This window comes from Hoplias malabaricus, chromosome 13 (assembly GCF_029633855.1).
Source record: "Hoplias malabaricus isolate fHopMal1 chromosome 13, fHopMal1.hap1, whole genome shotgun sequence".
NCBI lineage: Eukaryota > Metazoa > Chordata > Actinopteri > Characiformes > Erythrinidae > Hoplias > Hoplias malabaricus.
In genome coordinates this window covers 39,473,042-39,499,930 of record NC_089812.1, presented here as the reverse complement: position 1 = coordinate 39,499,930, position 26,889 = coordinate 39,473,042, and the positions used below count along the sequence as shown (strand labels likewise).

The window sequence follows — 26,889 nt, the reverse complement described above, 5'->3', positions numbered from 1 at the left end:
GACAATGCTGTACGCTTCTTGGTTAATAAGTAAATAACTAAAAAAATAAGTAAATAATCCAAACAGCTGATGACTTCGCATTATAACAGTTTTGGAACTGTTCTGGGGAAAAAAAGTTAAGTATCATTTTAGACAAGTAAACTAGATTGGTTCACACTAGGTTTTGCAGTGTGAAACAATCCTACAAAAACTATAAAAAGAAAAATATGCTGAAATGGGCCAGAGTCACAAGTACAGCAAACAAACACTACTCACCTGACTCTCCAAGAACAGTGCTGGCCATCATTCTCGAACCAGACCAACCAGAGGTTCCTGCTCAACAACCTCCTTCCACCGTAAAGAAAATGTTTGGACCCTTTTTATCTATCTCAGCCCTCGTTGCCTTTCTCTCTTCTTCCAAGGAATCCTCACTCAGCCCTGCAGGGCTATATCGCAAACATCTTTATAATCACAAAGATCACATTTGAAGGTAGAACTTTGGTGACATGTAGATAATTTACTGTGACATTTTGAAAAACGACATATCAAGGAACACACACAATTGGAGTGAAAACAGGGCCAGCGTGTACCATGAAATCCATGGCGTACTCTGTGGTGCTTCAACCCAACGTCTGTGTCTTGGCTTGTGAAAGAGCAGATTTTGCACTTCATCTAATGTATCCCTTTTTTCCTTGAAAATGAAAACAATATTAGTGTTAGTATTGTCATTGTACACAATTATAGTTTGTAAATGCAATTACAGAACCACAAACTCTATGTAACGTTATTTAATGTTTTTGTAATTTATTTACACACACACACACATATATTACATTTAGCTAAATGTTTTGAGAAACAGACGATGTTAGGTATAGTGCTAGTGCTGTTAGACACCTACGAACTTCTCAAAAGCAAAACAAAAAACAAATAGTAGGTCTGATTCAGACAATACGGATATTTTTGTATCTTTGACGGCTTAATCTTGTAATAACACCCTGCTGCTTTCATATAAATGATATCAGACTAAAGGAGCGTTGTTGTAGTCAGCATCCTGAATTTTCCGTTCTACCTTAAACAGCTCAACAAACACCGAGGAGGCTCAATATAGCGTTACCTATTCCGGTATTTAAGGTGGAATGGAAAAAAGCCAGCCAACAAGATACATAACATTTTCAAAATAGAACATAAAGAAAGCGCTCAGGCTTGTTACAGCCTGCTTGAGTCTGTTACGTTGGGCATTTGATTAAATGAAACAAACGGCTCATATTCAAACTTTCCATGGCTCAGTCGAGTTGGCAAAGTTAGCTAATATAACAATGCCACGGCAACTTCCCTCACATATTCACGGCTTTAAGATAGTGTTAAAACTAGAAACGTAACTTTAAAATGCTTTGTGAACCATCACTAGTTATTTACCTCAATCTTGAATTTCTCCAAACTTCGAGCCACAACAAAGAGGAATCAACCGTCCTTCGCGCGTATTCCCGAACCTCCCACTGAGCATGCGCATGACTAGAACAGAGCATGCGCAGGTTTATCTTAATCAGCAACTTTTCCAAACAAATCTTCTCAACACATTTTTTATGTTGTGCCTACAGGTTGATCAGAACAATACATTTCGTGTTAGATGAACTATCACACAATTGAGTTCTATTCCCAACTCACTATTTCAATGTATAATCAACTAAATTTGAAGTTAGATTTTTTACAGTGCAGTCTGTTTTTTTTTTAAGGTTTATTAAATGTTTGGTTATGGTGGGTAGCATACTTACTGTTTTATCCGAGTCACGTCGACCGTCGATGTTCGGAAGAAAAAGCGGGGCGCACCTGTTGTCGGTACCAGAGATCTGCCTCGCGCAAAGCTTACGTAATGACGTCAGACGTAAAGCTGCTTTAAACTTAATTGTTTCACGTAGTCTCAAAGTAAAAAGTTATTTTGAGATAAAATGTGTGACTTTTAAGTTAATTGAACTCATGAAAGTAAGTTGTAGGAACTAAGGCAAAAGAATTAATTGAGGTTAATGTAAATAAGTCTATAATAGGAACTACTGCCCAAATACACTTTTTAGAGTGTACAAATGAGTATGTGCAAGTGTGTAAAGCTCTGATATTTAAGTACCCTTTTCTGAAGGAAAATGAGGGGAATGGATGTGTGAGTTAATTCTAATAGTGAAAATTACTTTATTGTTGTTTTTATACTTGTTCTTGTATAATTCAATTTGGAAACAGGTTATTTTCATTTTAAATGGCTTGGCCTGCTCTAAGTGTGTAGAATTACATGAGGTTTCGTAGTTACGGCTGGTAAAATATAGCGCGGATAAGCCCGTTGCAGTGGGCAGACAAGGTGCACTATATTCTGAAGCAACTTTGCGGTTGTATTTTTGGTTGTACACAAGGGACCAAAACTTGCTATATGTTGCTGAACAGCTTTTGATTTGCTCTACAACATTTCTTGTCGACTTTTCTTAGTAAGATAGGGATATCCAAACTCAGATATTTCTGTAATGGTAATTTTTATATGTCTCTGTTGAAAGAACTTGTCTGCTTGTTTGTCAGTATATTCATTTCTAATCGTCAACAGAGCTCAAAAACTAAGTGTATGTCAGGTCAGCTCGAGGTCAATGCTTTATTAGAACAAACCACATCTTGTATATCAAACTGAGATGTCTCTAAGGAAACTAAGCTTGCAGAAACATCGAGTGATTATCTTATGGTTATGACGTATAAACTACCTATATAAATATCTCTGTGAAAACATCTCCTTTGTCCACATTCACATAGTACTCTCTGCTATTGTATGTTGACCACCTTAAGGTTAAATAAACTACTTTCTGATTCCAAATGCTCTGTTAGATTTCAATTCTTAATACTTGTCCTTATTTTCTCCATCACAATTTCAAAAATACATATCAAATTCAAATGTGTACACAGTGCACATTTTAAAATGCTTGTGACAATGATACATGTGTACGTTGAACGTTTTCAAACCCATGCCTTCTTTTTTGTACAAGACTCTGTGTATAATCAGTAATGTTGGAATTGAAATGTCCAAAATTGGAATAATCTGAAATATGTAACATGGAAAAGGTTAAGTACTAGCTGCCTGAGTACCATTTTCAAATGACCAATCATATGTTGCATTAACTTAATAAAAAATAAATAAAAACTACACTGACATACTACCATCTGGCCACAAATGGGAGTATGTGTCCACAATTCCATTTAGACCTAACAGGTGGTGGTGGGGTCTTAGGTCCGAAAGGCCATTTAGTCGAGAAAATAGCAGTTGCTTACCTCTTCGTAGTACCACACCATCCCAATCCACATATATGATACGCTGCTTGGTGGACCTTATCGGCCTAGCGCGCGGCGCACCCTAGACGATTTTTTTTGCAGAGCCCGGGGTCGGGTCCTGGGCACACGTGGTGGGAGCTAAAAATCCTCAAAGTTTGGGCCTTTTACCCGCAATTCTGCATCAATCCACCAGGTGGCTCCCGGAACGTCTCGATTCCAATATATTCCATTACATTCCATTACAGGCAAATATATTGGGATTGGGATGGCGTATATATTTATCATTCGTGAAGTGTTTTGTAATGTTTTTAATACTTTTAACATGCCCAACATCCATAGACATTAACATTTTAAAGTGTTGGCTACTTTGATAAGGCAACACAAACGTCCTTTCACAAAGTTTCCAACTATCTTTGATATATTTATAATGCCAGTAAACCGACAAACACGTAACCACAGTGAGCCAGCCTGCCCTTCTGAAACTCTTGTCCGAACGCCTTACTTTCAAATTTTCAAGTTACCTAACGTTACTGCTGCATTACTTAAGGTGGAAGCGAAAAATGTAAAAGCTTCTGAGCGAACACCAGTCAGAATCCGAATGTTAAACAATACACCTGCATATAGTCAGCACAAAAAGATTGCTCACACATTAAAATCATGCCCAAGATAATGGAACGATGACGTTCAGAAGTAAGTTATAATCCAGCGTAGTACTAGGTTATTGTTTTGGCACCACAAGGACAGATGCTGTACTTCATCCCGGTAGGGCGTTTCATTATTGTCTGTAATCAAGCCTATCACCATGGTGTCATCTGCGAATTTGACTATGGTGTTTGAACCATAGGCAGGTACACAGTCATGGGTGAAGAGAGAGTACAGAATCGGGCTAAGAACACAACCTTGTGGAACGCCAGTGTTCAAGGTGATGGTTGATGAATGAAGGTTGCCTAATCTAACAGATTGGGGTCTGTTAGACAGGAAGTCTAAAATCCAGTGGCAGAGTGATGTGCTGATACCCAGATGGTTGAGTTTGGATATCAGCATAGACGGAATCACTGTGTTGAATGCAGAACTAAAATCGATGAACAGCATACTCACCTATGAGTTTTGACAGTCCAGTTGGGTTAGTGCCGTGTGTAGTGCTGTTGAGATAGCGTCCTCGGTGGATCTGTTGCTACGATAAGCAAACTGGTGTGGGTCCAGCGTAGCAGGCAGGCAGGATTTCAAGTGAGAAAGAACTAGTCTTTTAAAGCACTTGGAAATTATTGGGGTGAGTGCTACAGGTCGAAAGTCATTAAAGTCTGAAGCAGTAGAATGCCTAGGCACAGGCACAATGATGGCTGACTTAAAGATAGATGGTACAGCTGCCTGGGCAAGCGAAACATTAAAGATGTGAGCGAAGACACCCGCAAGTTCCACAGCACAAGCTCTTAGCACACGGCCAGGTACACCATCAGGGCCAGCTGCCTTCCGTGCATTCACTCTGCTCAGCATGCGACTGACATCCGAAGTGGAAAGTACAAGTGGGTTGTCGTCGGTGGAAGATTTATTGAAGATATCAATATCATCTGGTCGAAACGAGCGTAGAAGTTGTTCAGCTCATCAGGGACTGAAGCACTGTTGGTAGATGGAACAAAGCTAGTTGGTTTATAGTCAGTCAGGGCGTGTATTCCCTGCCACGTACGCCGAGGGTCAGAGGAGGTAAAGTGCTCCTCAATCCGGCGTTTGTAGCAGTGCTTGGCTATAGCTATTAGTCTCTTCATATTGCCAGCAACCCCAGTGGGCGGTACAGAGGACTCTTGTACCCTGAGCGCTTGTTGATTTGTTTCAGGACAGAGTTAGTGTAGGTGTCCAAGTGGATGTGTGAGACTGTGGTGGCTCGGGCAGCATACTCACTCCAGTCGGTGTGCTGGAACTGTTGCTGAAGGAAGGAGTCAGCCCCATCCATCCAGATCTTTACAGTTCTGGTTGAAGGCTTAATCCTATGCATGACTGCAGTGTATTTGGGAAGCAGGAACAAAGAAAGATAATCGGACAGTCCAAGATGGGGGAGGGGTGTTGTTTTGAAGCTGGTTAAAGTCAAACCGATGCTGAATCCGGTGTTTGTGCGGTGAATGTTAATTTCCAAAAGTGTCTGTCTGTCGTAACTGTAGTTCGCAAGAGTTATTTGCGCAAGAAAACTGGAGATAGCTAAGTACAGAAGTATAACATCACTAAAACCGGTAAGACGCTGAGCCTCGCAGTGTGATCGCGATGCCATCTTGGTCCTGGGAGACCAAGGACCATTTCCTATGGAAATCAAGGTCCCAGAATCTGGAGGAAGAGAGGAGAGGCACAGAATCCACGTTGCTCGAGGTACCCTGCAAAGTTTCCACAGTCAGTGGCAGTTTGGGGTCCCATGTCATCTGATGGTGTGGGTCCACTGTATTTTCTGAGGTCCAAGGTCAACGCAGCCGCCTACCAGGGAGATTTAGATTACTTTATGCTTCCTTATGCCTCCAAGCGAGGTGGGTTAGTGCAGTGTGTAGTGCTGTTGAGATAGCGTCCTCGGTGGATCTGTTGCTACGATAAGCAAACTGGTGTGGGTCCAGCGTAGCAGGCAGGCAGGATTTCAAGTGAGAAAGAACTAGTCTTTTAAAGCACTTGGAAATTATTGGGGTGAGTGAGGCACAAGCACAACGATGGCTGACTTAAAGATAGATGGTACAGCTACCTGGGCAAGCGAAACATTAAAGATGTGAGTGAAGACACCCGCAAGTTCCACATCACAAGCTCTTAGCACCCGGCCAGGTACACCATCAGGGCCAGCTACCTTCCATGCATTCACTCTGCTCAGCATGCGACTGACGTCCGAAGTGGAAAGTACAAGCTCGCACAAATCACTCAGAGAGAGCGGGCAGCATGCACAAAACACTCAGAGAGAGCGCGCAGTTTGCACAAAACACTCAGAGAGCGCGCAGATTGCACAAAACACTCAGCGAAAGCGCGCAGCACGCACAAAACCCTCAGCGAGAGCGCGCAGTTTGCACAAAACACACAGAGAGAGCGCAAAGCTCGCAAAAAAAAACTCAGAGAGAGCGCGCAGTTCGCACAAAACACTCATAGAGAGCGCGCAGTTTGCACAAAACACTCAGAGGGATGCGCAAAGCTCGCAAAAAAAAAAAAAAAAAAAAAAAAAAACCTGAGAGAGCGCGCAGCGCGCACAAAACATTCAGCGAGAGCGCGCAGTTTGCACAAAACACACAGAGAGAGCGCGCAGCACGCACAAAACACTCAGAGAGAGCGCGCAGCACTCACAAAATTTCTGTTGAAGCCATAGCATAACTCAATGGTGAGTCAAAAGCGGCAGAGGTTACTTTTTTTTAAAAAAACCGTGACCCAGGCAAAGCTCCATATTTGTAACGGCAAATGCAAAGCTGGTTAAGGCATAACTTTGTTGGGGTTAACCTTTTGTCTGAAGTGTCTTACATAACTTCAAGTCTTGTGTGAATGTGTTCACCGGAAAAATACTCCAACAGCGCTCCGTATAACATGGATAAAACAATTATTTACAACACATACCAAGTCGACGTTAACAGAGCACGTTTTATAAATAATATAGAAGACACGGGTTAGCCTTTTTTTTGTAAGCACAGGGCTGACATTTTATGAAACACACTTTACCTTGTGTGAGCACTATATCTACAATGTTTGAATCCATTTTTAAAAAAGGTTCTTCTTTTTTGCAGCTTGAACACAACTAAATCAGATGCAGTGGGCATGTAAATTTTGCAAATTTGTGTATGAAAGAAAGGGCAACTGCTTAGACATTACAGATACAGAAACATGGTGGTTACAGCCACCAGTGAAACGCATGTTGGAGCGCTGGCCAGCCCTTTTCAGAAAGCAGCAGGTATGGTAACAAATATGTAATTTATGTAAAATAAAACATACAATCGTATTAACATGAACATATTACTTCTACAAGAGTAAATGTATTTTAATTTGTGTAATCTGTTAATGTGGTACAAATCGAATTATGGCTCTATGTGTGCTGTGTTTTTCCTAAAGGTTTTTGCTGAGTTCACAAGGGTGGCAAGTAAAGATCTTGAACAAGACTTTTTTGAGGCCTTGGACAGTCACACCCCACGATTCCTTGAGATCTTTAAATCCAGGAAAGGAATTATTGGCAGTACACTTGCAGACATTGTTGCCCAAGTTGAAATTAAGGTAAGGAATCTTTTTATTACAATTTGGAATGTTACTTTTATAAGAGTGATCCAGTCACCTCCTTAATGGAACACTAGATAATATTTTTTACCTTAATTTTTTAGCTTAATTACAGCTTAAAAATCATTGTGATGCTCCACTGATCTTAGCTAGTGTTCCTTTAAGGTTGGTTAGTTTTCCTGTAGACTTGTCATCATCAACTAATTCCAAACATGAGAACCAACATTTATTTGCCATGGAGCTGCACTATTTCCCGAAAACTATTAAAGACAAATCAGTTATTTTTGTGCTGTGTAATGTTTCTTTCATTTTTAATGGTTCTTTCTAAAACCATGGAGCCCAAAGACAGACAAGTTAAACAAAACAGCACAAACACCCAATAATATTTTTTTTAGCAGATGAATCCTGTTTTAATGGGATGGTAACATATATTATAGAACACAGACACCTATGTGTTTTAACTTATAATTTATCACACATTTGTCTCATGTTTATTTTTAGATATTTTGGTTTGTTTTTTCTTAACTTGTAGATCCAGGATATTACAGCAATGTGGACTGCTGTCCTTCGTTGTCTTCCAGGTTTATCTTGGAGATTAGGCAGTGAGTACTTCAAGGTCTGTTTTGTAAGTATTACATCAAATTGTATAATTAAAATTTACTTAGTGAAGACATGAAGGTTTTGCAATAATATATTTTTTCATTATATTTACCTTTTGTCTGCAGGATTCAGATACCATCACAGATTTCATTCAGGTTCCTGATGGGTTATTGACTGTTATACCTGAAGACAGCCAGCAACCAGGTCCAAATGCCATACACTTTGAGCCATCTAGCATTAATATCATACTGGAAGGTAACGTTATGGAGAACATTGAAAACCATGCTCAAGCTATTTGCCTGACATTTGAACTACTATAAAACCTTCATTTGGACTATCCCAAAAGACTGGAGAACACATTTGACTTGCTAAACCTGGGAGTAGGCAATCTGAGCCCAAAATAATTTAAGGGATTTCTAAGTTTCGATGGACCCAGCTTTACCCTCTTATTGATGTTAGGCTCTCATTTATATGGTTTGCACTTGCAAAATGTTCTTGTGTTGTTCATAATGTGTCAAAGCACTTAAATTTATTGTGCAAAACTTTAGCTTGGTTAAGTGCATTAAACATTATTGTACATTTTTGTTTATTACACAGACTGTGCCATTTGAGTCATTCAAGAATAAAGATTACTGGAGGTTTTCTTTTAAAAAATATTTTTAATTGACTTAAATGTGGAATTAATTTTATTTTTGGGTAACTTTATGTATTTAGATAGGCTGATGTGCTCTGTGATGTAATGGAATTTGATTAAAATAAACCAGAAGTACTACTGAATAATAATTCTTTGTTGTGCTTACTTTATTTTTCTAAGGCAATCGGTTTCCTAAATTCTATTAAGTAAACAGGACTCTTGTGGAATTATGTTAACTTGGGTAACATAAGTTGGCAGTACTTAAAAATGGCAACTTACATCTATGTACTACTTAATGTCAGAACAACTCATATCAATTAAGTAAATACAGTTGCGTTTTAAGTACACTTAAATGATAGACGTTAAGTTAACATAACTTCAAAATAATAGTTATATTTACTTAACTATTTCAAGGCAACCGGATTCCTAAATTCCTTTAAGTAAGATCAACTTATCACATTTTACAGTGCAAAGAAAAACCTCAGCGAGAGCCCGCAGGACGTACAAAACACTCAGCGAGAGGGTGCAGCACGCACAAAACCCTCAGCGAGAGCGCGCAGCACGCACAAAACACACAGAGAGAGAGCGCAGTTTGCACAAAATACTCAGAGAGACCGCAAAGCTCGCAAAAAAAACCTAAGAGAGATAGCGCAGTCCGCACAAAACACTCAGCGAGAGCCAGCAGTTTGCACAAAACACTCAGATCGCAAAGCTCGCAAGAAAAACCTCAGACAGATCGCACAGCACGCACAAGATACTCAGAGAGATCGCAAAGCAAAAAAAACCTCAGAGAGAGCGCAAAGCTCGCAAAAAAACACAGAGATCGCAAAGCTCACAAAAAAACCTCAGAGAGATCGCGCAGCACCCACAAAACACTCAGAGAGATCGCAAAGCTCACAAAAAAACCTCAGACAGATCGCGCAGCACCCACAAAACACTCAGAGAGATCACAAAGCTCACAAAAAAAAACTCAGACAGATCGCGCAGCACGCACAAAACACAGAGATCGCAAAGCTCGCAAAAAAACCTCAGAGAGATCGCAAAGCTCGCAAGAAACGCCTCAGACAGATCGCGCAGCACCCACAAAACACTCAGAGAGATCGCAAAGCTCACAAAAAAACCTCAGACAGATCGCGCAGCACCCACAAAACACTCAGAGAGATCGCAAAGCTCGCAAGAAAAGCCTCAGAGAGATCGAGCAGCACCCACAAAACACTCAGAGAGATCGCAAATCTCATAAAAAAAAACCTCAGAGAGATCGCGCAGCATGCACAAAACACACAGAGAGATCACAAAGCTCACAAAAAAAAACATCAGAGAGATGGCGCAGCACGCACAAAACACTCAGAGAGATCGCAAAGCTCACAAAAAAAAACATCAGAGAGATGGCGCAGCACGCACAAAACACACAGAGAGATCGCAAAGCTCACAAAAAAACCTCAGAGAGAGCGCGCAGCCCGCACAAAACACTCAGAGAGATCGCAAAGCTCACAAAAAAACCTCAGAGAGATCGCAAAGCTCGCAAGAAAAACCTCAGAGAGATCGCAAAGCTCGCAAGAAAAACCTCAGACAGATCGCGCAGCATGCACAAAACACACAGAGATCGCAAAGCTCACAAGAGAAGCCTCAGAGAGATCGCAAAGCTCACAAAAAAACCTCAGAGAGATCGCAAAGCTCGCAAGAAAAACCTCAGAGAGATCGCGCAGCATGCACAAAACCCACAGAGAGATCGCAAAGCTCACAAAAAAAACTCAGAGAGAGCGCAGCACGCACAAGATACTCAGAGAGATCGCAAAGCTCGCAAAAAAAACCTCAGAGAGATCGCGCAGCATGCACAAAACCCTCAGAGAGATCGCAAAGCTCACAAAAAAAAACTCAGACAGATCGAGCAGCATGCACAAAACACACAGAGAGATCGCAAAGCTCGCAAAAAAACACTCAGAGAGATCGCGAAGCTCACAAAAAACCTCAGACAGATCGCGCAGCACCCACAAAACACTCAGAGAGATCGCAAAGCTCGCAAGAAAAGCCTCAGAGAGATCGAACATCACGCAAAAAACACTCAGAGAGATCGCAAAGCTCACAAGAAAAAAAACATCAGAGAGATGGCGCAGCACGCACAAAACACTCTGAGGTTTTCTTGTGAGCTTTGCGATCTCTCTGAGTGTTTTTTGCGTGATGTTCGATCTCTCTGAGGCTTTTCTTGCGAGCTTTGCGATCTCTCTGAGTGTTTTGTGGGTGCTGCGCGATCTGTCTGAGGTTTTTTGTGAGCTTTGCGATCTCTCTGAGTGTTTTTTTGCGAGCTTTGCGATCTCTCTGTGTGTTTTGTGCGTGCTGCGCCATCTCTCTGATGTTTTTTTGTGAGCTTTGTGATCTCTCTGTGTGTTTTGTGCGTGCTGCGCGATCTGTCTGAGGTTTTCTTGTGAGCTTTGCGATCTCTCTGAGAGATCTCGCAGCACGCACAAAACACACAGAGAGATCGCAAAGCTCACAAAAAAAACCTCAGACAGATCGCGCAGCACGCACAAAACACACAGAGAGATCACAAAGCTCACAAAAAAACATCAGAGAGATGGCGCAGCACGCACAAAACACTCAGAGAGATCGCAAAGCTCACAAAAAAAAAAAACATCAGAGAGATGGCGCAGCACGCACAAAACACAGAGAGATTGCAAAGCTCACAAGAAAAGCCTCAGAGAGATCGCAAAGCTCACAAAAAAACCTCAGAGAGATCGCAAAGCTCGCAAGAAAAACCTCAGAGAGATCGCAAAGCTCGCAAGAAAAACCTCAGACAGATCGCGCAGCATGCACAAAACACACAGAGAGATCGCAAAGCTCACAAAAAAACATCAGAGAGATGGCGCAGCATGCACAAAACACACAGAGAGAGCGCGCAGCACGCACAAGATACTCAGAGAGATCGCACAGTTTGCACAAAATACACAGAGAGATCGCGCAGCACGCACAAAACACACAGAGAGATCGCAAAGCTCACAAAAAAACCTCAGACAGATCGCGCAGCACGCACAAAACACACAGAGAGATCGCAAAGCTCACAAAAAAAAAACCTCAGACAGATCGCACAGCACGCACAAAACACACAGAGAGATCGCAAAGCTCACAAAAAAATCTCAGACAGATCGTGCAGAACGCACAATACATTCAGAGAGATCGCAAAGCTCACAAAAAAAAACCTCAGACAGATCGCACAGCACGCACAAAACACACAGAGATCTCAAAGCTCACAAAAAAAAACTCAGACAGATCGCGCAGCACGCACAAAACACACAGAGATCGCAAAGCTCGCAAAAAAACCTCAGAGAGATCGCAAAGCTGGCAAGAAACGCCTCAGACAGATCGCGCAGCACCCACAAAACACTCAGAGAGATCGCAAAGCTCACAAAAAAACCTCAGACAGATCGCGCAGCACCCACAAAACACTCAGAGAGATCGCAAAGCTCACAAAAAAACCTCAGAGATCGCAAAGCTCGCAAGAAAAACCTCAGAGAGATCGCAAAGCTCACAAGAAAAGCCTCAGAGATCGCAAAGCTCACAAAAAAACCTCAGAGAGAGCGCGCAGCCCGCACAAAACACTCAGAGAGATCGAAAAGCTCACAAAAAAACCTCAGAGAGATCGCAAAGCTCGCAAGAAAAACCTCAGAGAGATCGCAAAGCTCGCAAGAAAAACCTCAGACAGATCGCAAAGCTCGCAAGAAAAACCTCAGAGAGATCTCGCAGCACGCACAAAACACACAGAGAGATCGCAAAGCTCACAAAAAAAACCTCAGACAGATCGCGCAGCACGCACAAAACACACAGAGAGATCACAAAGCTCACAAAAAAAACATCAGAGAGATGGCGCAGCACGCACAAGATACTCAGAGATCGCAAAGCTCACAAAAAAAAACCTCAGACAGATCGCGCAGCACGCACAAAACACTCAGAGAGATCGCAAAGCTCGCAAAAAAAACCTCAGACAGATCGCGCAGCACGCACAAAACACTCAGAGAGATCGCAAAGCTCGCAAAAAAAACCTCAGACAAATCGCGCAGCATGCACAAAACCCTCAGAGAGATCGCAAAGCTCACAAAAAAAACATCAGAGAGATGGCGCAGCATGCACAAAACACACAGAGATCGCAAAGCTCACAAAAAAAAACCTCAGACAGATCACGCAGCATGCACAATACATTCAGAGAGATCGCAAAGCTCACAAAAAAAAGCCTCAGAGAGATCGCGCAGCACGCACAAAACACACAGAGAGATCGCAAAGCTCGCAAAAGAACCTCAGAGAGATCGCAAAGCTCGCAAGAAACGCCTCAGAGAGATCGCGCAGCACGCACAAAACACACAGAGAGATCGCAAAGCTCGCAAAAAAACACAGAGATCGCAAAGCTCACAAAAAAACATCAGAGAGATGGCGCAGCACGCACAAAACACTCAGAGATCGCAAAGCTCACAAGAAAAGCCTCAGAGAGATCGCAAAGCTCACAAGAAAACCTCAGAGAGAGCGCGCAACCCGCACAAAACACTCAGAGAGATCGCAAAGCTCACAAAAAAACCTCAGAGAGATCGCAAAGCTCGCAAGAAAAACCTCAGAGAGATCGCAAAGCTCGCAAGAAAAACCTCAGACAGATCGCAAAGCTCGCAAGAAAAACCTCAGAGAGATCGCGCAGCATGCACAAAACCCACAGAGAGATCGCCAAGCTCACAAAAAAAACTCAGAGAGAGCGCGCAGCACGCACAAGATACTCAGAGATCGCAAAGCTCACAAAAAAAAACCTCAGACAGATCGCGCAGCACGCACAAAACACTCAGAGAGATCGCAAAGCTCGCAAAAAAAACCTCAGACAGATCGCGCAGCACGCACAATACATTCAGAGAGATCGCAAAGCTCGCAAAAAAAACCTCAGACAAATCGCGCAGCATGCACAAAACCCTCAGAGAGATCGCAAAGCTCACAAAAAAAAACTCAGACAGATCGAGCAGCATGCACAAAACACACAGAGAGATCGCAAATCTCGCAAGAAAAGCCTCAGAGAGATCTTGCAGCACGCACAAAACACACAGAGAGATCGCAAAGCTCACAAAAAAAACCTCAGAAAGATCGCGCAGCACGCACAAAACACACAGAGATCACAAAGCTCACAAAAAAAACATCAGAGAGATGGCGCAGCATGCACAAAACACACAGAGATCGCAAAGCTCACAAAACAAACCTCAGACAGATCACGCAGCATGCACAATACATTCAGAGAGATCGCAAAGCTCACAAAAAAAAACTCAGACAGATCACGCAGCATGCACAAAACACACAGAGAGATCGCAAAGCTCGCAAGAAAAGCCTCAGAGAGATCGCGCAGCACGCACAAAACACACAGAGATCGCAAAGCTCGCAAAAGAACCTCAGAGAGATCGCAAAGCTCGCAAGAAACGCCTCAGAGAGATCGCGCAGCACGCACAAAACACACAGAGAGATCGCAAAGCTCGCAAAATAACACAGAGATCGCAAAGCTCACAAAAAAACATCAGAGAGATGGCGCAGCACGCACAAAACACTCAGAGAGATCGCAAAGCTCACAAGAAAAGCCTCAGAGAGATCGAACAGCACGCACAAAACACACAGAGAGATTGCAAAGCTCACAAGAAAAGCCTCAGAGAGATCGCAAAGCTCACAAAAAAACCTCAGAGAGAGCGCGCAGCCCGCACAAAACACTCAGAGAGATCGCAAAGCTCACAAAAAAACCTCAGAGAGATCGCAAAGCTCGCAAGAAAAACCTCAGACAGATCGCAAAGCTCGCAAGAAAAACCTCAGACAGATCGCGCAGCATGCACAAAACACACAGAGAGATCGCAAAGCTCACAAAAAAAACCTCAGACAGATCGCGCAGCATGCACAAAACACACAGAGAGATCGCAAAGCTCACAAAAAAAACATCAGAGAGATGGCGCAGCATGCACAAAACACACAGAGATCGCAAAGCTCACAAAGAAAAACCTCAGACAGATCACGCAGCATGCACAAAACACACAGAGAGATCGCAAAGCTCACAAAAAAAAACTCAGACAGATCGCGCAGCACGCACAAAACACACAGAGAGATCGCAAAGCTCGCAAGAAAAGCCTCAGAGAGATCGCGCAGCACGCACAAAACACAGAGAGATCGCAAAGCTCGCAAGAAAAGCCTCAGAGAGATGGCAAAGCTCACAAAAAAACCTCAGAGAGAGCGCGCAGCATGCACAAAACACTCAGAGAGAGCGCGCAGCATGCACAAGATACTCAGAGAGATCGCAAAGCTCACAAAAAAAACCTCAGACAGATCGCGTAGCACGCACAAAACACACAGAGATCGCAAAGCTCGCAAGAAAAGCCTCAGAGAGATGGCAAAGCTCACAAAAAAACCTCAGAGAGAGCGCGCAGCATGCACAAAACACTCAGAGAGATCGCAAAGCTCGCAAGAAAAGCCTCAGAGAGATCGCAAAGCTCACAAAAAAACCTCAGAGAGATCGCGCAGCATGCACAAAACACACAGAGAGATCACAAAGCTCACAAAAAAAAACATCAGAGAGATGGCGCAGCATGCACAAAACACACAGAGAGATCGCAAAGCTCACAAGAAAACCTCAGAGAGAGCGCGCAGCCCGCACAAAACACTCAGAGAGATCGCAAAGCTCACAAAAAAACCTCAGAGATCGCAAAGCTCGCAAGAAAAACCTCAGAGAGATCGCAAAGCTCACAAGAAAAGCCTCAGAGAGATCGCAAAGCTCACAAAAAAACCTCAGAGAGAGCGCGCAGCCCGCACAAAACACTCAGAGAGATCGCAAAGCTCGCAAGAAAAACCTCAGAGAGATCGCAAAGCTCGCAAGAAAAACCTCAGACAGATCGCAAAGCTCGCAAGAAAAACCTCAGAGAGATCGCGCAGCATGCACAAAACCCACAGAGAGATCGCCAAGCTCACAAAAAAAACTCAGAGAGAGCGCGCAGCACGCACAAGATACTCAGAGATCGCAAAGCTCACAAAAAAAAACCTCAGACAGATCGCGCAGCACGCACAAAACACTCAGAGAGATCGCAAAGCTCGCAAAAAAAACCTCAGACAAATCGCGCAGCATGCACAAAACCCTCAGAGAGATCGCAAAGCTCACAAAAAAAAACTCAGACAGATCGAGCAGCATGCACAAAACACACAGAGAGATCGCAAAGCTCACAAAAAAAACCTCAGACAGATCGCGCAGCATGCACAAAACACACAGAGAGATCGCAAATCTCGCAAGAAAAGCCTCAGAGAGATCTCGCAGCACGCACAAAACACACAGAGAGATCGCAAAGCTCACAAAAAAAACCTCAGACAGATCGCGCAGCACGCACAAAACACACAGAGAGATCACAAAGCTCACAAAAAAACCTCAGACAGATCGCGCAGCACGCACAATACATTCAGAGAGATCGCAAAGCTCGCAAAAAAAACCTCAGACAAATCGCGCAGCATGCACAAAACCCTCAGAGAGATCGCAAAGCTCACAAAAAAAAACTCAGACAGATCGAGCAGCATGCACAAAACACACAGAGAGATCGCAAAGCTCACAAAAAAAAACCTCAGACAGATCGCGCAGCATGCACAAAACACACAGAGAGATCGCAAAGCTCACAAAAAAAACATCAGAGAGATGGCGCAGCATGCACAAAACACACAGAGATCGCAAAGCTCACAAAAAAAAACCTCAGACAGATCACGCAGCATGCACAAAACACACAGAGAGATCGCAAAGCTCACAAAAAAAAACTCAGACAGATCGCGCAGCACGCACAAAACACAGAGAGATCGCAAAGCTCGCAAGAAAAGCCTCAGAGAGATGGCAAAGCTCACAAAAAAACCTCAGAGAGAGCGCGCAGCATGCACAAAACACTCAGAGAGAGCGCGCAGCATGCACAAGATACTCAGAGAGATCGCAAAGCTCACAAAAAAAACCTCAGACAGATCGCGTAGCACGCACAAAACACACAGAGATCGCAAAGCTCGCAAGAAAAGCCTCAGAGAGATGGCAAAGCTCACAAAAAAACCTCAGAGAGAGCGCGCAGCATGCACAAAACACTCAGAGAGATCGCAAAGCTCGCAAGAAAAGCCTCAGAGAGATCGCAAAGCTCACAAAAAAACCTCAGAGAGATCGCAAAGCTCGCAAGAAAAACCTCAGAGAGATCGCGCAGCGCACACAAAACACACAGAGACATCGCAAAGCTCACAAAAAAAACCTCAGACAGATCTCGCAGCATGCACAAAACACTCAAAGAGATCGCAAAGCTCGCAAGAAAAGCCTCAGAGATCTCGCAGCAGGCACAAAATACTCAGCGAGAGCGTGCAGCGCGCACAAAACACTCAGCGAGAGCGCGCAGTTTGCACAAAACACTCAGCGAGAGATCGCAAAGCTCACAAAAAAACTCTCAGCCAGAGTGCGCAGCGCGCACAAAACACTCAGAGAGAGATCGCAGTTAGCACAAAACACTCAGAGAGAGCTCGCAGCACCCACAAAACGCTCAGAGATTCTCATTCTCTTCAATGACAGGAATAAATTTGAAGTGGGATAGTGAGATTGGGTCCCAATTTGTCAATATAGGCCCCAATTTTGGCCCCAAAGTCAAAGTTTTCGAAATTGGATCCCACTTCCAATTTATTTTACTATATTGGAATATATTGGAAGTGGTATCCCATTTCCAGTTTATTTGACTTGGCTGAAATAGACTGGAATTGGGATCCCACTTCCAATTCATTTCAGCCAAGTCATGTACGTGTTTCATGGGATCCCACTTCCAATTTATTTCAGCCAAGTCATGTACATGTTCCATGGGATCCCACTTCCAATTTATTTGACTTGAATGAAATCAATTGGAAATGGGATAGTGAGATTGGGTCCAAAATTGGTCCCAATTTGACTTGGTTAGAATAGATTGGAAGTGGGATCCCACTTCCATTCTATTTGATTTGACTGGAATAAATTGGAAGTGAGATAGTGAGATTGGGTCCCAATTTGTCAATATAGGCCTCAGTTCTGGCCCCAAAATCAAAGATTTCCAAATTCCAAATAGTAAAATAAATTGGAAGTGGGATCCCACTTCCAGTTTATTTGATTTGACTGGAATAGATTGGAAGTAAGATCCCACTTGCAATTTATTTGACTTGGTTAGAATAGATTGGAAGTGGGCAAACAAAGGAAAACATTTTTCATGAATAAATTTGCTGAACATAACATACTACGCAAGATCCCAGTGACCCCATCTTCTGATATGTTGTTTGGGGGACTCAGATGATTCAGTACTCGACGCCGTGAAGTCGGTAGACCCCCCCAAGCTCAGTTTCTGGACATCCCACTCCCAATTTATTCCCATTCAAATTTCATTCATGGGTTTTGGACACCCCTTAAAAGGGTCCGAATGACCCCAAATGTTAATATGTTTATTGTGCACACCCCACGAGACAGCCTGTGAAGTTGTGTAAGCCTAACTTCAAGTCAAATATATTGGGAGTGGGATCGGTCAGTTCCGAGTCTGACGTCCCACTTCCAATCTATTGCATTCAATTAAAATACATTGGGAGTCGGATCGGTCAGTTCCGAGTCCGACGTCCCACTTCCAATCTATTGCATTCAATTCAAATACATTGGGAGTGGGATCGGTCACTTCCGAGTCCGACGTCCCACTTCCAATCTATTGCATTCAATTCAAATACATTGGGAGTGGGATCGGTCACTTCCGAGTCTGCCGTCCCACTTCCAATCTATTGCATTCAATTCAAATACATTGGGAGTGGGATCGGTCACTTCCGGGTCCGACGTCCCACTTCCAATCTATTGCATTCAATTCAAATACATTGGGAATGGGATCAGTCAGTTCCGTGTCCGACGTCCCACTTCCAATCTATTGCATTCAATTAAAATACATTGGGAATGGGATGTCCGACGTCTGCGCCAGACTTGACTAACCCCACCCACCAGCACAAACCAGGCAAGTAGATTACACAGCGAACAGGTAAGTGATTTTAAGGATACACTTACAGATAATGGCCATTTGTTTGCCCATAGTAAGGGTGTATGTACAAAGCTTGCTCTAAGGAATATAAACATTTGTTACAGTATCAAGACTGTCTGTCAGTCTGAAATGATGAATATTTAGCACTAAATCAAGCCACTCCTACAGGCTATAAATATGTACACAGCCCCAGACTGACGGGCAAAGGGGGTGGATTATGTATAATTTACAAAAATAATTTAATTATTAACCAAAAACATGGTTACAACTTTACTTCCTTTGAAATTATGTACATTAACATAATTAACCCCGCCACAAATAAGATTACATTATCGCAATCAAGATTAGATTATTGCAATGCACTTTTATCAGAATGCTCCAGCAGAAACTTGAGTAAACTCTTTCTCCTACAAAGCCCCTCGGCTCTGGAACAATCTTCCAGCTAGTGTCCGGGACGCAGACACAGTCACTATGTTTAAGTCTAGGCTCAAAACACACTTGTTCAGTTTAGCCTTTGGCAACTAACCTCTGTCTAGTTTAAGGTTGTCATTTCAGGAACTCATGGACATGGGGAATCAGGGTAAACGCGGATGATGTGCTCACAATTTCTCTTTTTTGGAGCTGAAGGACGTCCTTGCCTGAGCTCCTTCTGGTTTCCCTCCTCCCAGTCTGTTACAGTCAGATCCGTCACATGCTCTTTTTCTCTGCTGCACTCAACTAAACTAACCGCTTCCCTTTACTGTTTTCTGAGAAAATGGTGGCCCACTGATGGAAGATTGTTTGCTGGATTCTCCTGCGGCCCAGACCAGACCAGACCAGCTGCTCACCTCCATCTACTGCTGCCAGCCTCTGACCACTCACCATGATCAACTACACTGAAGTAGAAATGGACTCAGATTAGCAACATTGACTGATTCTTCCAAATCTGATGCACTATTATTATGCCCCAAGATTGATGTCACTATTATGATTATTATCATTATTATTATTATTATGTAGCATAATGACAATTCATTGGTGATCATTTAAAATTCAATCTATAGTTTGATCAGAGGAGGATGGGTCTCCTTTGTGAGTCTTGGTTCCTCCCAAGGTTTCTTCCTCCAGCCTTGAGGGAGTTTTTCCTTGGCAGTGTCGCCTTCCGCTTGCTCGCATTGGGCTTTGTTTTAAATGTTCTGTTCTGAAACTGTGAAGCTGCTTTGTGACAACGTCAGTTGTAAAAGGCGCTATACAAATAAAGTTGATGTTTGGATGTCTTTTCAACTTTAATCCAGAGTTTATTGGATGACATTTATGTACGTGATTTCCACATTGAAATAACGGCTTTAAAAGGACGTCTTTAATGTGACTTAGTTAGTCGTCTTTTCAACGTCAGTGTTTCATTTTCATTTTCAACCTTAAAAAAACGTTGATTAGACCACAGTCAAGTACATTATTTCAACATTGAATCAACGGCTAAATGTTTACTGGGATTGCAGTTAGCACACTACACTGATCAGAGCATTTTATTAAACACATATGGAAACATTCAGTGTCATGCTGAAGGGAGGAGATTGTTATTTAAGTTTAAGTGAAGACGACTGGACTGGAACGACAGCTCTAAAATGAATGAACTCTGAGTGAGAAACCGGAAGGTGGCAGAAGAGAACTGATGTAAAAACACAGAAGAAGACGACGATGAAGCTACGCACTCTTTTCAGTGACCGCGGCACGCGAGCAGCTCTCACCAGCCTCAGGGAACAGCCTCATCCCATAAATATGTCAATTTAACCTTCTATTTTTGGATACATATGTATTTTGGTATCGCCCAAATGTAGTCAACATCGTTAATGTTATGTACGTTATTCTATCAACTGCTATATGGTACATACGTAATATTGAACCGTTTTTAGTTTTGTTTGTTTGTTTTTTTTCCAAATGACAAACTTTAGCTAACCTGTTTAACTCTAGCTAGCTCTTTTTTCCCCTCTGACATAGAAAACATTTAAATGACATGACAATCGCTCATACATGAGTATTTTAATTTGAGTAATTATGTGGTTTGATGGCGAATTTTACAAGACGATGTGAGCATTTTTTATGTCACAGAACCGCTTCCCTCAGTATAAGAAATAAAATAAGAAATAAAACTGCTTAAACACATTAAGAAGACATAAAGTAGTAGCTACGTGGGTTAAAATACATTCTCAATCTCAGTGCTGGTTTTTTGGTGTAAAGTAATATTTTGAATATATAATTTCACATACACTCATTTTTTGTTAGTGAGTAGCAGTGAGTTTTGGCTGGTGATTAATGGGTTGCAGAAGGTTATATGAAAGCTATAGAAGCTTATTTACTGAGAGAAAAAAATAAACAAAAGCACGTGAAGTAGTTTATTTTTGGAGCTGTGAAGTTAGTACATTTTTTTCAAAATTAACTATGAACATGAACTAATTCATTTTCTTTATGTAATTATGTAAAGATGGACTGTAGTAAAAAAAAATGAGTAGGGCAGTGAAAAATGGTGGGCAGGGAGAAAAGCAAATAGGAGGTTAATTTAAGTTATTTAGATGAGATCTTTAGCATCAGTTGTAGCATAATCGTTTGTACTATAACCTCATAATCTTTTACATTTGAAGTTCTGTAGTTAATGAATTTGCATGCATAAGCAGTTTACAGTTACTCAGGAACAAGGCGTACAAAACTCAAAGAGCACGCACAGAACTCGTGCAGCTGGCGCACAAAACTCAGAGAGCATGCGCTGAACTCAGCGCTCACGCACAAAGTCATGGAGCACAAATGTCAGAGCTGGATTTTTTGTTTGCAAGTTATAAGTTTTACATTTGAGATGAATTTTTTTTGTGCATTCTTTTTGGCACAAATCAGATTCCATACAGGATTCACTAAAAATAATCAACAAGTTTGCGTCACCATTTGGAATGCTGCGGATGCTTTGAGAATTAAGAATAGGCTTGCGCAACATTTTGAAAGATTCCGGATGCGCTAAAAAAAAAAAAAAAACATCTAGCAAGGTAGAGGTAGAAGTCTGAGACGGTCAAAAATTTAGTATAAAAAAAAAAAACACAAAGGGGTACCCTTTATTATTTTTTTTTGGGGTGAAAACTGTGACCTCCTCAGATCTTCTCCAAACCCACACCGTGTGTCAGGGAAGTCCTGACAAAGACAGTGGTGTGGTTATTTTCGCTCTACCATATCCCAAAGCTGAGATATGGAGACCTCTTCTAGTCCATAAAATGTATAACTGTATATATCAAGATGGGATTCCTATTTCCAGTCAAGCTAGGTAAACACATGAGTAGAGGGTAACCTTTAAGTTTTACGTTTGATGTTAATTTTTTTTTGTGCGATTCTTTTTGGCACCAATCAGGTTCCATACAGGATTCGCTAAAAATAAACAAGCTTGCGTCACCACTTGGATCGCTCCGGTTGCTACGAGAATTGAGAATAGTCTCGTGCAGCTTTTTGGAACCTTCAGCACATGCTAAAAATAAACAGCATGCTCACGTCATCATTTGGAACGCTCCGGTTTCTACAAGAATTAAGAACAGGTTTTGCAGCTTTTTGGAATCTTCAGGATGCGCTAAAAATAAACAGTAGGCTCACGCCACCCTTTTTAACGCTCCGGTTGCTACGAGAATTAAGAATTGGCTCTCGCAGCATTTTGGAATGTTACAGATGTGCTAAAAAAAATAAAGATTAGGCTCACGCCTCTTTTGTAAATGCTCCATGTGCTGAGTGAAGTATAGAATAGGCTTGCACAGCTTTTTGGAACCTTCAGGATTCCAAGGATTATGGAATCAGATTTGTGCCAAATATGAAACGCTCCATGGCTTTAGTGTGTGAGTTCTGAGTTCTGCGTGTGCTCTCTGAGTTTTGTGCACAAGCAGCACGAGTTCTGTGCACGAGCTCTCTGAGTTTTGTACACTGGATCCTTGAGTTTTGCAAGCAGTTTTGGCAAAAAGCTCTCGTGTGGGCGGGTTTTCTCAGGGGTACCTTCCCATTGGCTAATGAGTTTTTGAGTGACAACTCAGTGCCCAAGGCATTTTGGACTACACATGCGTACACCTACTTGCAGCTCAGCAGCGGAGAGACAGGAAAGATTTTAACATTAAAGAGTGAACAACTTTACACACACAAATTCTCTTTGTACTTTACTGTTTTAAAACGATGAAATACCTGCAAACTTCGACAATCAATGCAGATATTGAGGTAATGTTCTGTCTAAAACAAAGCATTAAAGATTTTACTGTGAGTACAAACCTGTTTGTCCCTCATTACCAGATACTGATCTGAGGTAAATGCACACCGAGGTCTGTTTACTCAGGATGAACCAGAATAAATGAGCACTTATTTGTTTATTTGTAAATTATTATTCATGAGTGCTTGAGCCCCTGTTCAGAAACCTATTGTGTACTAACATAGTGGTTCTTCGCTTTTCCATAATCACTGTTAGATGGTTTAAATGCCCAAATTTTATTTTGAAGATCACAGTTTTGAACAAATGGCATATGTGCATTTTGTTACAGGAGGTCTCAGAGAAAAGAGAAACATCACAGACAAGAGTGTTCCTGCTCCTTTAATGAATACAAATTTGCTTAATATCTAGCTCACACATTACTTCCTGGAAAACACCAGATGTAAAGTTTGAACCACAATCTGATTGAATCTCACGAGGCAGCCCACACCGAGAAAAGAACTGAAACAAACACTCAATTATAGTTCTTGCCTTAATGTTTCTCGAGGGTACAGCCTCCGGAAATCTATTACACACATCCAATATTGTGAACAGATACTTATAACCCTTTTTTGTCTTGTGCAAAGGTCCAACACAATCTATCGTCACTCGCAAAAATGGAGAGTACACAATGGTGCACAAGGCACTTTCTGATTTGGCTTACCGGCTAGCTGACAAGCATGACATGTCCGACAGTAGGAGATTACATCTCGATGCATCTTCGGCCAATAAAAATAACGCAAGACTCTCTCTTGGGCTTTACGAATACCCACATGCCCTGCCATGGGTGCTTCATGTGCCAAGCGCAACACTTTCAACCTAAAACTCTTCAGCAACACAATCTGCTCCACAACACTCCAATCTTCAACAGCAGGATGATAAGGAGGCCTCCACTTCCGCATAAGCACTCCCTGATGCATATAGAAGACCTCTGCCGACTCCTCTGTCTCCTCCCGTGTACCAGCCCCCTTACACAATGAGGCCAACTCAGGGTCCTCCTTGAGCTCCTTGATTAAGGTTTCCCTATTAAACTGAGCTGCATCTGATTAACCTAGTTTTCCAAAGAAGGTATCTCCAAGCTCAAATGCTGCCTCCTCCAGCCCTCTCTGTGGAACCACCCCCTTGGGGCGAGACTGGGCACGGGTAACGACACAGGTTGAAAACACCTCAGGATACTCCCTGGCCAAAGCCTCTGTTTCTGGTACCTCACATGGCATGTGACTAATTAAAGGGGTTACCGAAACTTGAACCCCAGCAAGATCATTCCCCAATAGCATAGAAACTCCAGGGACTGGTAATGATGGCACTACTGCTACATTAACATAGCCATTTACCAAGTTAGAGGTTAGGTACACTTTATGCAATGGCATGGCACCAAACAAACTTCCCACACCCTGAAGCAACACTGAAGAGTCATTGAAACTGGCTAATCACGAACCCCTTGTAACAACAAGGACTGAACTGCACCAGTGTCCCTGAAAATTTTAATTTTGGTTTCTGGCTCCCCAGAACCAATGGACACTGTACAGCAGGAGACAAACCCATCATACAGAGAGGGGGTTATTTCAGACTCAGGATCCACACAACTAATAGTCCTCTCTGAACCAACTACCAATGCCACAGATTTTGAAGAGTCAGTATAAGACCCACGTCTGCACTTCTGCAGAACTGGACAACCTGATTTTATATGGCCAGGTTTTCTACAATAATGGCAGATTATTTCTCCCGAGGGAGTAGAATTTACAGGTTTTTGAAGTTGACTATGAGGTTTAGAGCCAGATGGCCCTTCCCTATGACTTTTAGTCTCTGCTGATTTAACCTCTGTATTAGCCTTTCTCCAACCACTGATCTCTCTTTCACTCTCGACTCCTTATGGGTAAATTCGTAAGTATCTGCCATCATAGCAGCCTTTTTAACTTCAGTCGCCCCATGCTCCTGAATGTACACTTCCTAAAGAACAGGTAGACTATTTTTAAACTGTTCCATAAGAACAAGCTGTTTTAAATCTGCAAAAGTATAAACTTCACATGCTTTCGTTCAAACACTGCCTCCTGCTGCCTAGCTACATCCAAATAGGTTTCCGCTAGCTTACGTCTAAGAGAACGGAATTTGTGCCTGTAAGTTTCTGGCACAACTTCATAGGCATTCTTCACTGCCGTTTTCACCGTGTCATACTCCATGGAGTGTGCAGAATTCAAAGCTGCATAAGCCTCCCGAGCTATCCCCTACAGGACACTCTGAACCAAAACGGTCCAACAATTCTCCAGCCAAGCTAATTCCGTGGCTATATTCTCAAAGGCATCAAAAAACACATCTACCTCGTCTTCCTGAAATTTTGGCATTAGATGTAGACATTTGGATACATCAAACCGAGTCTCATGTCTGCGCTGTTGTTGACTCTCCATCTGCGAGAGTTTAACCTTCTCCAACTCAATCTTAGCTAACTCCAGCTCCCGCAAACTATCCTTCTCCTTCTCTCGCCTACCCTTCTCTGCTTGTTCCCTAGCCAATCTTGCCTCAATGATGGAGTCACTCAAACCTAGGGACTGAGCAAGGATCTACTATCTTAATTTTATTCAACTCTGAATCTACCTCAATCTCATAATATTCAGCAAGCTGGAGCAACTGAGGCTTCTTTAATTTTATCCAGTCCGTTGTCTGCAGATGGGCTTGGATAAAACTTTCCGGATCAAACTGAGACATTTTTGGGAAAAAATTAAAAAAATACCAAAAGCCCCCCAGCCGAAATGAGGACAGACCAGAGACCCCTAACTCTAAGGCTACTAAAATTCAAACACCAAGAGGTAACCTATATTCCCCTATTGGCCTAAAATCCCTAAGTACCACCAAAGTATGACTACAAAACTAAAAGTACTTGACAATTTTGGCCACCTTACCTCAAGTCCTCTCATAGGACTTCTGAAAGAACACATACAACTCAAGAAGCCCCAAGTAGGCCACAATTTCCAACAGGTATTTTTGAGTCAAATCAACACCACCAAATCAGATTTCCTGAGAACTCAACCAAACATACCCAATTACCAAAGGTCTAGACTGTATACAATCAAGCAACTCTGCAATCCAATACCCACCTTAGCAAACAGCTAACCTCAACAGAGCACAAAACTATCAAGTTACAATCACACAGCCAACAATTAGATCACGAAAATAAGGTGTTGAAATCTATTGTGATGAAATGAGAACTTGGGAGGGTTCACTCTTCTTACCTAAAGATCCTCGAAGAACCCAAGCGCTGACTCCATGGTCGACCAGCCCAAGCATGTAGAGATTATTCAAAAGGGTAGGTAGTAATCTGGAGGTGCAACAGTTTCCAGAGTGCTAGAGAAAAATCAGCGCCAAAACTTCCACCATCTTATATATATCCAAAACGACGCTCCGGTATCTGGCCTCCAAAACCAGAGGTCCTCCCCTTTAAAGGCTCCACTTCAAGATCTCAAGAAAAGTAAGACCCCCCCCCAGTGGCTGGAGTGTGTATTGTGGGAGTCAAGTGTCTATCCCAGTGCACCTAGTTTATAAGAATCTATATTCAACACCATTAACTCTATTGAGAGAAAATCCCAGTTACGAAAATAATCACACCCCTATGTAAGTCAAGGCCTCCTTAATCAACAACATTTTTATTTTGTCAATAAGGTCCATACCACACTTCTGACATATTTCATAAAATATCACCATTTAATATTCTAAACATGTACATAAACAAATGCATACATTTTCAAATGACCTTGCCTTTTCCCCACAGATATCAAATAGAAATCAGAAGAATATCTATTAAACATACCTGAAAACCTGATTTTGGTGGCCTTAAAAGTACACTTACCCTATAATATAGCGTGATTCATATATCAAAGTATATGATCACATTCTAAAGTTGTCATATTGAGAAACAATGATAGAAA

The 26,889-nt window shown here is 42.2% G+C and overlaps 1 long non-coding RNA gene across 1 annotated transcript; it reads right to left on the bottom strand.

The window, feature by feature from the left end:
• Positions 1 to 562: 562 nt before the first annotated feature.
• LOC136664414 (uncharacterized) lies at positions 563 to 26,325 on the bottom strand. The gene is made up of 3 exons (XR_010795141.1): positions 26,197 to 26,325; positions 1,396 to 1,491; positions 563 to 670 (listed from the first exon to the last, which is right to left on the bottom strand). It is a non-coding gene; the product is annotated as an uncharacterized lncRNA (long non-coding RNA).
• Positions 26,326 to 26,889: the final 564 nt, after the last annotated feature.